Raw genomic sequence first — 11368 nt, forward strand, 5'->3', positions numbered from 1 at the left:
CGGGAGTCATCGTCGTTCACACCTGGAGAGAAGAAGAAGAAGAAAACAGGCTTTTAGTGGGAAAAGGTACAAGAACGTTAGATTTAAGCTTCTGTCGTTACTCACTGAGCAGAGGAGGCGTCGCCATGTTTGTCTGAAGGACTAAACCACCTCCGTACATAAGCCAACACATCCTGTGTGTGTCTTCCACCAGCCCTCCTACAGATCTGTTACAAGCTAATCCACTGACCTACCAACATCCCTGAAATCCCCCAGCAACCTAAATCCCAACTCCGAGTACACACCGAAGACTCAGCCAAGTTATGGACAGCGTGGCCTTTAAATCCAACAGAGCTCCTCTGCTGTGGCGGAAGGTGAAGTCATTCAATTTATTTTCTTTAAAAACATGAAATAAATCTGCCGGCGCTGCAAGATTTGTGTTTATTATTCAACTGAAAATTGAAATCATAGTTTTGTTTCTCAGAATATTTGTGCATTTTTACTGGAGTCGTGCTTTGAATTCTTCTCCCTCTGGGTCCATTAAGAAAACAGTTTAAATCTAGCGGCTCATTTTCTCTTCCACCGTGGATCCACACATCCATGACGGAGCGTGATGTTTGTGGGGCTGCTGTGCCGCTCGTCCACCTGCTGCCAGTGAAACGGGAAAGTCACATGACAATGGCCACGTAATCTCACACAGATTAAGACGGACTGTAAATCTGATGGCGTCTTAACATGAAAGAGGGAAGAGGAGGAGCTGAGATGTCAAATGGACAGTGGTGTGTGCGTGTGTGTGTCTCTGTGTGTGTGTGTGGTTGTGTCCCACAGCCTGTCCATCTGTGTGTGATTAGGTTATGCATGTTTGATCAAGCTGCTGCAGCAGATGAAGCGTAGAGGTCAGGCTGCAGAGCGCGGCGGTGAAAACTCTTCCTCCAAACAACATCAGGCTTCGTTAGCTTTCTAACAGTGTTTTTAAAAATGTCTTCACTGCAGAGCTTTGTTTATTGCGTCCATGTGCAGAGAGCTTCAGTTAAAGTTCACATCAAACATCAGAACGAGGAGAAAAAAAACCGTGATCTCAGTGACACCTCAGACTTTTCTGTAGAGTTTCACAGGATGGAGCCAAAAACAAAAACCATCCAGTGAAGCAGCAGCTCTGTGGAGGAGGAGGGTCAGACTGGGTGTGGGTCAGACTGGTTGTGGCTTTACAGCTACAGCAGGGAGAAGAATGAGTCCTTAACCCACAGGAGAAGAGTCATATAGATACACAGTAACCCCCAAAAAGCAAAATGTGAGACGGAGACAGGTGAAACCTGATGCACAGACAGAGTCATGCATGAAGACGGAGCGTTTTGGTTTTAATTTGATGAGTCAGCGCGTCAGAAACAGCAGCCTATTTTCCTGTCAACTGACAAAAAGTTTGCAGCCTGATGATTCTACAGTTTTCTCTCCCGGTTTTACTCTGCAGAGTACGTTTTTAATGATATGAGTGAATGCGTGTGTGTGTTCCTGTGCACATTTATTTTGTAACCACAGGTTTCAGTACTAATTAGCTGAGCACTCAGCCCTGAAACCAGAGCATTAACGTCCTGGACTCTGACTTAGCAAACAACAACAAACTTCAATTAAATTTTTTCAGAATAATAGCGAGTACTTTATGAAGATGTGATGTAATGCTGTTCAGCATCCCAGCATCCTCCATGATCTCGTTCTCTCTCTCAGGGCCGAAAACATGGCCGTGTTCCCTCTGATTACTTTGGGAATATCCACTGCTAAACAAAGATCCCTTGGGCTTATGGCCAATTTCCCACAGAGCTACCAAACCACAGCACGTAGGAAATTAGCTTTCTGCCCTCTCTATGTGACTCCGTCCTCTCTAATCCACTTAACTGATGAAGTTTGCACCTCGTATTGTGGCATTAGGGATAAAACACGGAGCCAATCACGAAGGAAGACTGGCTTCTACAGAAATCAACAACTGGGAGCGCTGGGTGGCTCAAACTGTCGCGATGAGCGTGAAATCCAACAGCAGCTTGTCTTCATGCAGCTGCTGGGAAAATTCAAACAATCCCATAGTTTCCCGGTTAAATTTCAAAGCTTCTTAATTAAACTTAGAGCAAAAAAAAAAAAAAAAATCACAGTCAATGTCTGCGCTGCCACCACAGAGACAGTAAACGTCTCATCTGCACCACTAAGAGGGCGACAGGCTGCCAGCTGCCCCCTGTCAAAGTGCTGTGTGTGATGGCAGAATGAAAAAACTGCACCAAATCTGCCACCGAGGCAACAGACTCGGAGGAAAGCAGCTCTGGTCCATTAAACACAGCACAGCCCGGCAGCAGCTCGATCCCAGGGGCCGACGTTCTGCTCCACCGACCCGCTGAGAAACACACAGCACAACGCCCACCATCCAAATTCCACTCGTGTATTTTATCACTGAAGAATAGAATAAGTTATTATTACCTATTCTATTAAAACCATGATGGTGCACAGGACAACATACAGAATAACAGCAGGAGGTGAAGTTGGGTCAGGCTAAGATTTCAGAAGCAGCAGACACAAGCTGCAAACACGGTACTGACATATAATTGGTTCAAAAAGTTGCTTCTTTAAACATCCAGCTGTTGCAGAGCAACATCTTCGTGATTTGTTTCTCACTCGTTTCTGCACGAATTCATCCACCATCCATCAAATCCATCCACCATCCTCTCAGGCTCTGACTGGACGACTACATGAACGGAAAGGGAGGTTTTCTTCAGGAGATGTCAAACATTTTCCACCCAGATCTTTGCCATCTGTGTACGTGCTCATCTCACAGTGACGCTGGTCTAAAACCTGTGTGTATGTGAGGTGCTGTAAATCCTCGTTTAATGTGTGACAGTAATGTTTAATTCATGAAAATCAAAGCTACTTTAAATTCCTCAGAGCAGACCAGTAGAATGCACATCCAATGGATTATCATAATCAGAAGGACGCACAGTAAAAAGCCATATGTTTATAACACATTCACAAGGAGATCTGGGAGCAAGAAGCCAATCCATCATCTCTTCGTCACACATCACAGTCTGATGCGCCAGGATGAATCGGATTCGATCCTTCGACGGTTAGAGGAGATACACGAGTCGTGCTGCGCTAACAAGATCCCACGATGGGATTTGTCTCTGCTTTAGATGATCACAACAGAAACCAACAGCCTCATTCACCTCCGAAGAAACGAGTCAGACGACATCTGCCACGCACACAGGCAGCGAGCGCGGCTTCTCCGGATTACACAAAACACATCAGGAGTCAAGAAGTGTACAGTGAGCTGCCGCCGCTGCTGCTGCGTATTTCAATTCTTATTCAAATTAGCGACAGTGATCATCAGCAGCTGTGTCCAAACAACACGAGCACAAAGACGAGCTCAGATTCAGGTGGTGTTTCCTGCAGCACAACACAACCACCCAACATGACACTCACACATGTGCTGCACACAAGACAGAGGCTGCGCTGCAGCAACACTTTTCATCAGCAGAGCGCTCACACTGAGCCTGACAGACAAGCCCCACGCAACGCTCGTCACATTCACAACTTCTATGCAGCAGATTACACATCTGAGACAGGAGCCACCTGCAGATCCTGCCCCTCTCTGCATCCACATCAGCCCGGATCAGTGTGTGCCACCGTCCAACAGGCATCCATCCATGCTGCCGTCGTCTAATTCACCTGTGTTTTCATGACAGTGCCGCTGAGCGGGGAGGAAGCTGGAAGAGGAAACGGCTCTGAGCGTGACAGACATTGGGATGTTTACCTCTCAGAAGGAACCACCTGAACACAGCCGCCCGACCGATCCACTGAGCAGAGGCTTAGGGGCCGTCGCAGATCCTGGTCCCACAGAGACTCCCAGCCCAGGCATCCTTCCACCCCGTCCCTGCTCTCCGCTCCTTCCTCTGCCGTCTGCGGTCAGCCGATCCATACCGACTCGCCCCCCACGGCCCCCACCACCTCCGATAGGGAAGGGAGCCTCTCTTTTTAAATCCTCACAGTGAAATAAGAGAAGGTATCGATTCTCTCTCTCTCTCTCCCTCCTCCTCTCTTCTTCCCCCATCCACCTCTCCTCTCTTCTGTTTTCCCTTGCCCACCCCTCCCCTCACCGTCTCCACCTCCCCGGGACCGAGGAAGCTCTGTCACCATGGAGACGCATGAGGCTGAAGCCTGATTGGTGGGGTTTGTTGTGATGCAGAGAGTCGGAGGTGCAGCCCACCAGACTGATTGCCTTTTGATTTCAGTGTGCATCTTTCTCTAACACTGATCCAGAATCAGGTCTCCACCTGTTTTATGATTTACCTTCAGTACTAAACACTGTAACTAAATCTGAATTCAACACTGACGCGCTGTGTTTTAATGTAAATCCCCGTGGTGGAAAAAAATACGACGCAAAGTGAGAAAACCAAACCAGATTCAGGAAACAGCGTTTCAGTTCATCGCTGCACTAAATGGGCTCAAAGTGAAGACTCACACTCAGCTGGGACTGCAACTATCAACATGGCTGTTGTCAGCGTTGACTATTATTTTCTCAATGAATCATTTGTTTATAAAATATCAGAAAACATCATCCAAACTAGCTTAAACGATTGATCTGTTAATTTTCTGTCGATCGGATAATCAATGATTCAGCTTCAGTCTCCTTTTGACGAAGCTGAGAATATGAACACAGCTCTCACTCCGGTTATATAAGAACCAGATGGCTCATTGTAATGGCCCCCCCCCCCCCCCCCCGTACCCCTGCAGTACCCGGCACAAGAGCCCCCCCGAGGGACCCCGGGGAGGAGGGAGCTGAGCCGGAAGGCAAAGCTTTCGATTTACTGGTCAATCTACGTTCCAACACTCACCTACGGTCACGAGCCGAAAGAATGAGCTCACGAATACGAGCAGTCAAAATGAGTTTGGGTGGGGCTCAGGGAAACGAGCTCAGCAGAGCTGCTGCTCCTCCGCACTGAAAGAAGCCGGTTGAGGTGTTCTGGGCATCTGATCAGGTGCCTCCTTCCATCGGAAGGTTTTTTCGGGCAGGAGGCCTCAGGGTACAGGACACTCCGGAGACACAACATATCTCATTTGGCCTGGGACCACCTCATGGTGCCCCAGGAGGAACTGGAAACTGTTGCTGGGGAGACGGAACCAGCTGCCACCATGAAACAACTGCAACTCACAATTCTCTGCCTCTCTACTCTTCTGCATCTTGGACATCTGAAAGCAGTGATCGACAATAGTTGTCGATGAAAGTGTCCAACAAATGGGCGTAAAATTCAGACTCACGTTCAGCACGTTGTGGTGAAACGCACAAACCATCTGTTGACACAAATCCTTAACACCTTATTTAAAATGCGATTATTTTTGAGACCGTGCAGAACATGTGCATGAATCTGTTCGGACTCCCGGAGGCAGATCACCTGCTCTGATGGTTATTCATGTGTTTGCAGGTGTCGTGGCCGCGCTGTGTGCACAGACTTTGAATGAGCCAGCTGAGCCGTGTGCGGACAGGGGCCTCTTCTTTTGACTATCAAATCAGTGAATGAGGAAAACTGTACGTTCCACAAACGCTCTGGTTCCAGACTGCAGTTCCACCACCACTCTGGTACCTTACAGGGTACCTTTGGTCCAGTCTACATTTACATATAGGCACTGCAGCAGTTTATCCGGACCTAAATAACTTAAACCGAACGCCAGGAGGCAGATTTTGCACAGAGCCAGAAACCAACACAACATCTCCTCATTATGCAGAGCCAGGCTAGCTGTTCCCCCTTTCCAGTCTTTATGCTAAGCTAAGCTAATTTTCTCCTAATAAACCTATTTTCCAAAATGTCAAACTATTCCTTTAAGGATTCTGGAAACTCCCTCAGAACAGCTTGAAATTTTCCTCAGAGATCACTGGGTGTTTTTCCGTAGAAATTCGGATGTTTAGCTCCGTGACTCAGACGTGATGGTGATATATGAGGGGCGCAAACTGCTTTTTCTTTGAAAGAGACCTGATGTGCACTGAGTGAGCGCTGCAAGCGTAGGATAAACCCTATGACTCACATGTCTACGCTTTATAAACGTCTCTTTAATTACATCCAGCTGACGCGTCTCGGTGGATCTGAGGTTAAAAATATCCCACCTGCAGCCAGACGTGTTCTATAGGGCACCGCGAAGCTGCTGCTTCGTTTCAGGCAACACAAGGACGGAGAGCTTGTGAGGCCTTTTGGCTCCGAGCGTGAACCTGAAGACTTTTACTACCACAGATCACAAACGGCAAACCTACACCTGGATTAAACTCACTGCCGTACCGACGAGCGGGGGAGTGAGGCTCAGAATGAGAATGAGCTTCGAGGTTTGTGCAGCAGCAGCAGGAGCAGCAGCCCTGCGGTGCATCGCTCTCCTCACTCTCAGCCTCTGGTTTTATCTGAGAGCTGCAGGGATGCACATCCTCCCAGTGAAATGACTTTCACTGGGACACACACACACACAGACACACACACGTTTTATCTGAGCATCAGCAGAGCACACGCTAACAGAATCAGCTCCTGCTGTTAATCTGTGATGTTGTCAAACGCGTCTTTCCTCACCAGACACACTCCTGCTTCTCATCCTGCACATGTCAAACACATAAAACGGGGCCTGGCTCTCAGGTTACCGTACGTGATGGTATTTGTCGGGACGCCACTCTGGCTGCTGCAGGGTGTGTTTGGTTAAAGACCCTGTGGATGAATGCATTTCTACTTTCAGGTTCATCATTACACTGGACAGTGAGGTTACACGGCTCAAAGTGATCTGAGATGCAGAGGAGGGAAGCAACATTAACCCAGGTCCTGTGCTTCACGATGATTCTGAGCTACTTCAGCTGAGAATATACATTTCATGCTATTTTTAACGGCGCTGGAAGAAGAACTTTGATTTATTTACTGTCTTTGTACCAACACAGCAATGTCAAAATAATCCAAGTCTCTCATTAAAAAAAAAGCAAAGTTCTGATTCAAAAACGTTGATTTATTTTTGGGATTTTCTTCTTATCGTTGCTGTTTTAATAATATTTTGGGTAATTTGATCTCTTCAGCATCATGTGAGAAGTTTAAAGGGGACCATGGTAAATGTTGGTTTTATGTCTGTGCATCAGTAAAAAAGAGAAGTTTACTCATCACAGTTCACTGAGATAACACATCAAAATACAGCGTTACTATAAATACAACCACTGACAATTTCAATAACACATAACTCATTTCTATTTGTTCTGACAGGCTCTTAGTTTTCTGTAGATGGTTGCTGTAACAGAGTTGTAGTGCATGTGTTTGTGTTCGAGCTCTCATGTTTAATTACTGAATTAAATGATCATTACTATTATTTATATTATTAGGACTCCAGTGAAAACAACATCATCTCACGACGCTGCAGATTCGACTTGTGACCCTTTGGGGGGCCCAGCCCCCAGGTTTGGAACCACTCGACTCAGCTTTATAACCGCATATAAGGAAATTAAAACGAGCTCCACCTGGAGCGGGTACAACAGCATTTTTCTACAGAACAAACGTTTTTACTTTTGATTTTTTTAAATATATTTTGCTGATAATAAGATTTTGAAAGCAGGACTTTCACTTGTAATGTTGTTTGTTTGTTGTATTGGTACTTTGGCTTGAGGGAAAGTATCAGATCATTTCGACACAATTTCCTTCCTCAATCCAGTTTCAGAAAAAAGAAAAAAAAGATGCTATATGACCTGAAGAGAATCAAATAAAATAGAAAACAAAATATTAGTTAAAAAAAAAAAACAACAACACTTCATTTAAACACTGACTCGTGTGTGTCAGCTGGAAGTGTCCTTCCCTTGACGGATGCCAAACATGTTCACCCACAGCTCATGTGATCATCTGACACTGTCAAAACATCACAACATAAAAAGAGGCGTGGGCAGCAAATGAGAGTGAACGCGGCCCTGACGTGATGGCTGGGTGATGAGAGAGGACGGCCTATTTTTAGCTCAGGGCGGCAGTGGGGAGGGGGGGGTGCAGGGAGCAGTGTGATGGAGGTGGGGGCTGCAAGCAGGGGTTAGTTGTGATGCTTTTCCTAAATGACGGCGATGCATCACTGTCTGAGGAGGGAGCAGCTAATCACTGCTCACGCCGTGACTTTGTGTGTCCGTTATTGTGTTGTTTACTGCACGAGGAAACAGGAATTCACCGATCTAACTGACTTATTTCAGGCCTGATATTTAAAACAGAGCGAGCTCCTTTCAATTTCAATGTCACACATTCCCACAAAGTGTGTGAGTGAGGGCTGCAATTATGGATTATTGGGAATAAAACACAGTGAAGAAATGTCTGAAGGACGTAAAAAGGTGGATTTTAATCTTAGAATAAATGTAGACTGAGCTGAAGAGGAGCCAAATGAATAGAAACGCTGCGTCATCAGCATAAAAATGTACATTTGCTGTCGTGTCACTGGGCGACAAACTAGACCAGCTTGGAAACTGATCCATTTTTTAAAAATCATGCAGGGATGAGATCTTGTTGTCATCAGCCTTCGCATTTCAACGGGGTTAGTAATAACGGATTCGTCAAATTCTGTGAATAGAAATTATACGAAGTGAACCTGGGGGCTTTTGGGGTCTTTGGGCAGTTGCCCACTTTGCCCCCGCAGGTAATCCTGACTTGTCGCTAACACATGCCAAAACACACGGGAACAAAAAGATGAGCAGGGACAGATGGGGGGTGGGGTTCCTGTTAATTAGATATAGACAAGGAAGCAGCGGGACAGCAGAGGAAGACACTGCTGTTAATTGAGCCAAGAGATTTGAGGGCTCAGAGATAAAGCAGGGGAAGTTCCACTCCTCGACCCAATACCATTACCGTTTGGCCCGGCTCCAGGCCTCCGAGGCCGGCTAATATACGGCCGACCTCGGGGCACGCTGTCAGGAGCCAGACTGCAGCAACACCAGGTCCTTTCACCCACTTTCATTTGTCACAGATAATGTTCAGGCTAAAGATCCATCTCCTGATTACTCACAGGCATAATCTCTGACTGAAGAAGAGGGAAAACGAATCAGCATCACAAAACCATCACACAGATTTCACTCCTGCTGCTGGTGTCGCTCTAACAACGGCAGCGTTGGTCTGTCAATCACGTTATTCCACACTGAAATATCTCAACAGCAAGTGGATGCACTGCCACGAAATTAGGCGAAATATACATGTTCCCCAGAGGATGAATCCTAATGACTTGTATTGATCCCAGCAGTTTTACTCTTGTGCCATTAGCAGGTCAAAGTTTTCTCTTTATAAAGTGGAATGTACTATATGAACTGACACCTCGCAGTCTGATCACCGTCATCAGGTGATATTTAATCACCTAACAGCAACAAAAATGTGAAAACTCATGTACCTGAATCCTCAAACAACCAGATTAGCTAGATGAGAATTAACAGGATTATTTTATCCTGATAACAGCATGTTAGCCTGAATCAGCTAAGCCACATGTGAGGAACAGGGTTTCCCGGCCTGTGCACTTCAGACGGGAACAACGTGCGGTGACAATCAATCTAGTCTCTGTGGAAGCAGATGCAGGGAGGTTACTTTTAACTAACAGTGACGCTCTAAGTATCAAGTAAGCAAGGTGCTCTGCTTCATCCATACCGCTGAATGTGTGTGTGTGCATCTGAATATTTGATAAGCGAACAACGCCTCGCTGCGTCCGAACAAAGCCTGCCCATGGTTAATTAGAGTAAGTGCACATACGTAAACCCCTCACACACACAAACAAACACAAACACAAACACAAACACACACACACCCCTGTTCTAAATATAAGTGTCTATAGCTTGAAGAAGGAATAAAGAATAAAGCAGATTGCTGCACATCAATTAAAGGAAAATTAAACCTGATTTTATAAAATGTAAAAAGCAGATTGGACCGTTCTCACAGGGCTGACTGTAAGAATATTTCCATCACAATTTTCATATAAAACAGTATTTAAAGTTAATATTATAAAAGAGAAAATGCAAATCTAGAACAGGATGTGGTTTGTGTTTCTGTTGAGCTGTTTACGTGTTTCAGACTATGGCCACTGACATAAATAGCTTTTACAAAACGATTCAGCTGTGTGTTCTCTGTACATATGTGTTGCATCGCAGAGACGCGGTGCATATGTGCATGTGAAGCAGAGTGAGGAGCAGAAAGCGACAGACAGGCTGTGTGAGCTCGATGGTCTATTTGCGGCGCAGTGTTTCGCCCTGACAGGAGGGGTGGGGGTAGGTGGGGGGCAGCGGAGGCAGACATTCAAGGCTTAATACAAGTGTCGTTCATTCACATCCAGCGCCACACGCCACAGAGCGTCTCCTGCAGCCTCCCACCACACGGTCCTGACGGTGAAGCCATGATCAATGGGCTGGAATCCCTCTGTTTACGCTGCTAAAAATAGATTTCACACACTGCGATGACGTGGCATCTCGTGACAAGACCCCCACCACCCATCACCCTCCTCCCTCTCTCATCCAGACTGTGGCAAAGAGCGAGTCACGCCGTTATTGGTATGCAGCCCTCGGCCCGGCTGCGCGGCCCCTCTCCTCCAACCCCGCCTGTCTCTTCTCAGGAGAACAGGGGGAGGAAATCAGGCAAACGGAGGATGGGAGAAATGAATATGAATTTTAGTAGAGTAGAGAAGGAAGGGTGGGTGGATAGACGAGAAAGAGTGGAGTGGGGTGGGGTGGGGTGGTGGAGAGGGAGCAAAGTGAAGGAGGGGGCGGCAATCAATACTATGACTCATTCTTTCTGCGGTGGCCACTTCCTAACAGCATTCATTAAAGCAAACTTAATCATTTTGGCCCGATAATCAGATCCTGTCAGGCTCCATCTTCCTTTACTCCCCAGCACACACATCAAAATCAGGCACAATGAACCTGAAATGGGAGGAAACAGGACCAGTGCATTACACGCTGGATGTGATGGTCGAGGCGATAGGGAAGCTAATGATACATCTGGTGCTGGAGCTGGTGAAAACCTTAGATAATCAAACCGACCGCACTGAAATATCTCAGCTAAACATTTCGAGCAGACATTCATGGTTTCCAGAGGATTAAACTTTGACGATCCTTTGACTTTTCCCTTTGCGGATCTGTATGGCTGCAGATGCACCACCGCTGGCGGTCACATCAAAATAAAACCTGATATTAACACTAGAACAATCCATTCAGCTCGTTCTATAGAAGCTTTTACTATCATGCTTTCAACAGACTGCCCAGAAACCACGTGGAACTACGGATTAGTCGGAGCACTGAGGCGGCAGTCCGGCTGATAAACGCTTCCCAGGTTTCAAGTGTGATTCCTAGAAAGTTTTGGCTCCACTGCATCCGTCTAAATAAGTTAAAGGCCAGGTGAGGATCAAACGC

The sequence above is a fragment of the Toxotes jaculatrix genome, chromosome 16, assembly GCF_017976425.1.
Source record: "Toxotes jaculatrix isolate fToxJac2 chromosome 16, fToxJac2.pri, whole genome shotgun sequence".
NCBI lineage: Eukaryota > Metazoa > Chordata > Actinopteri > Toxotidae > Toxotes > Toxotes jaculatrix.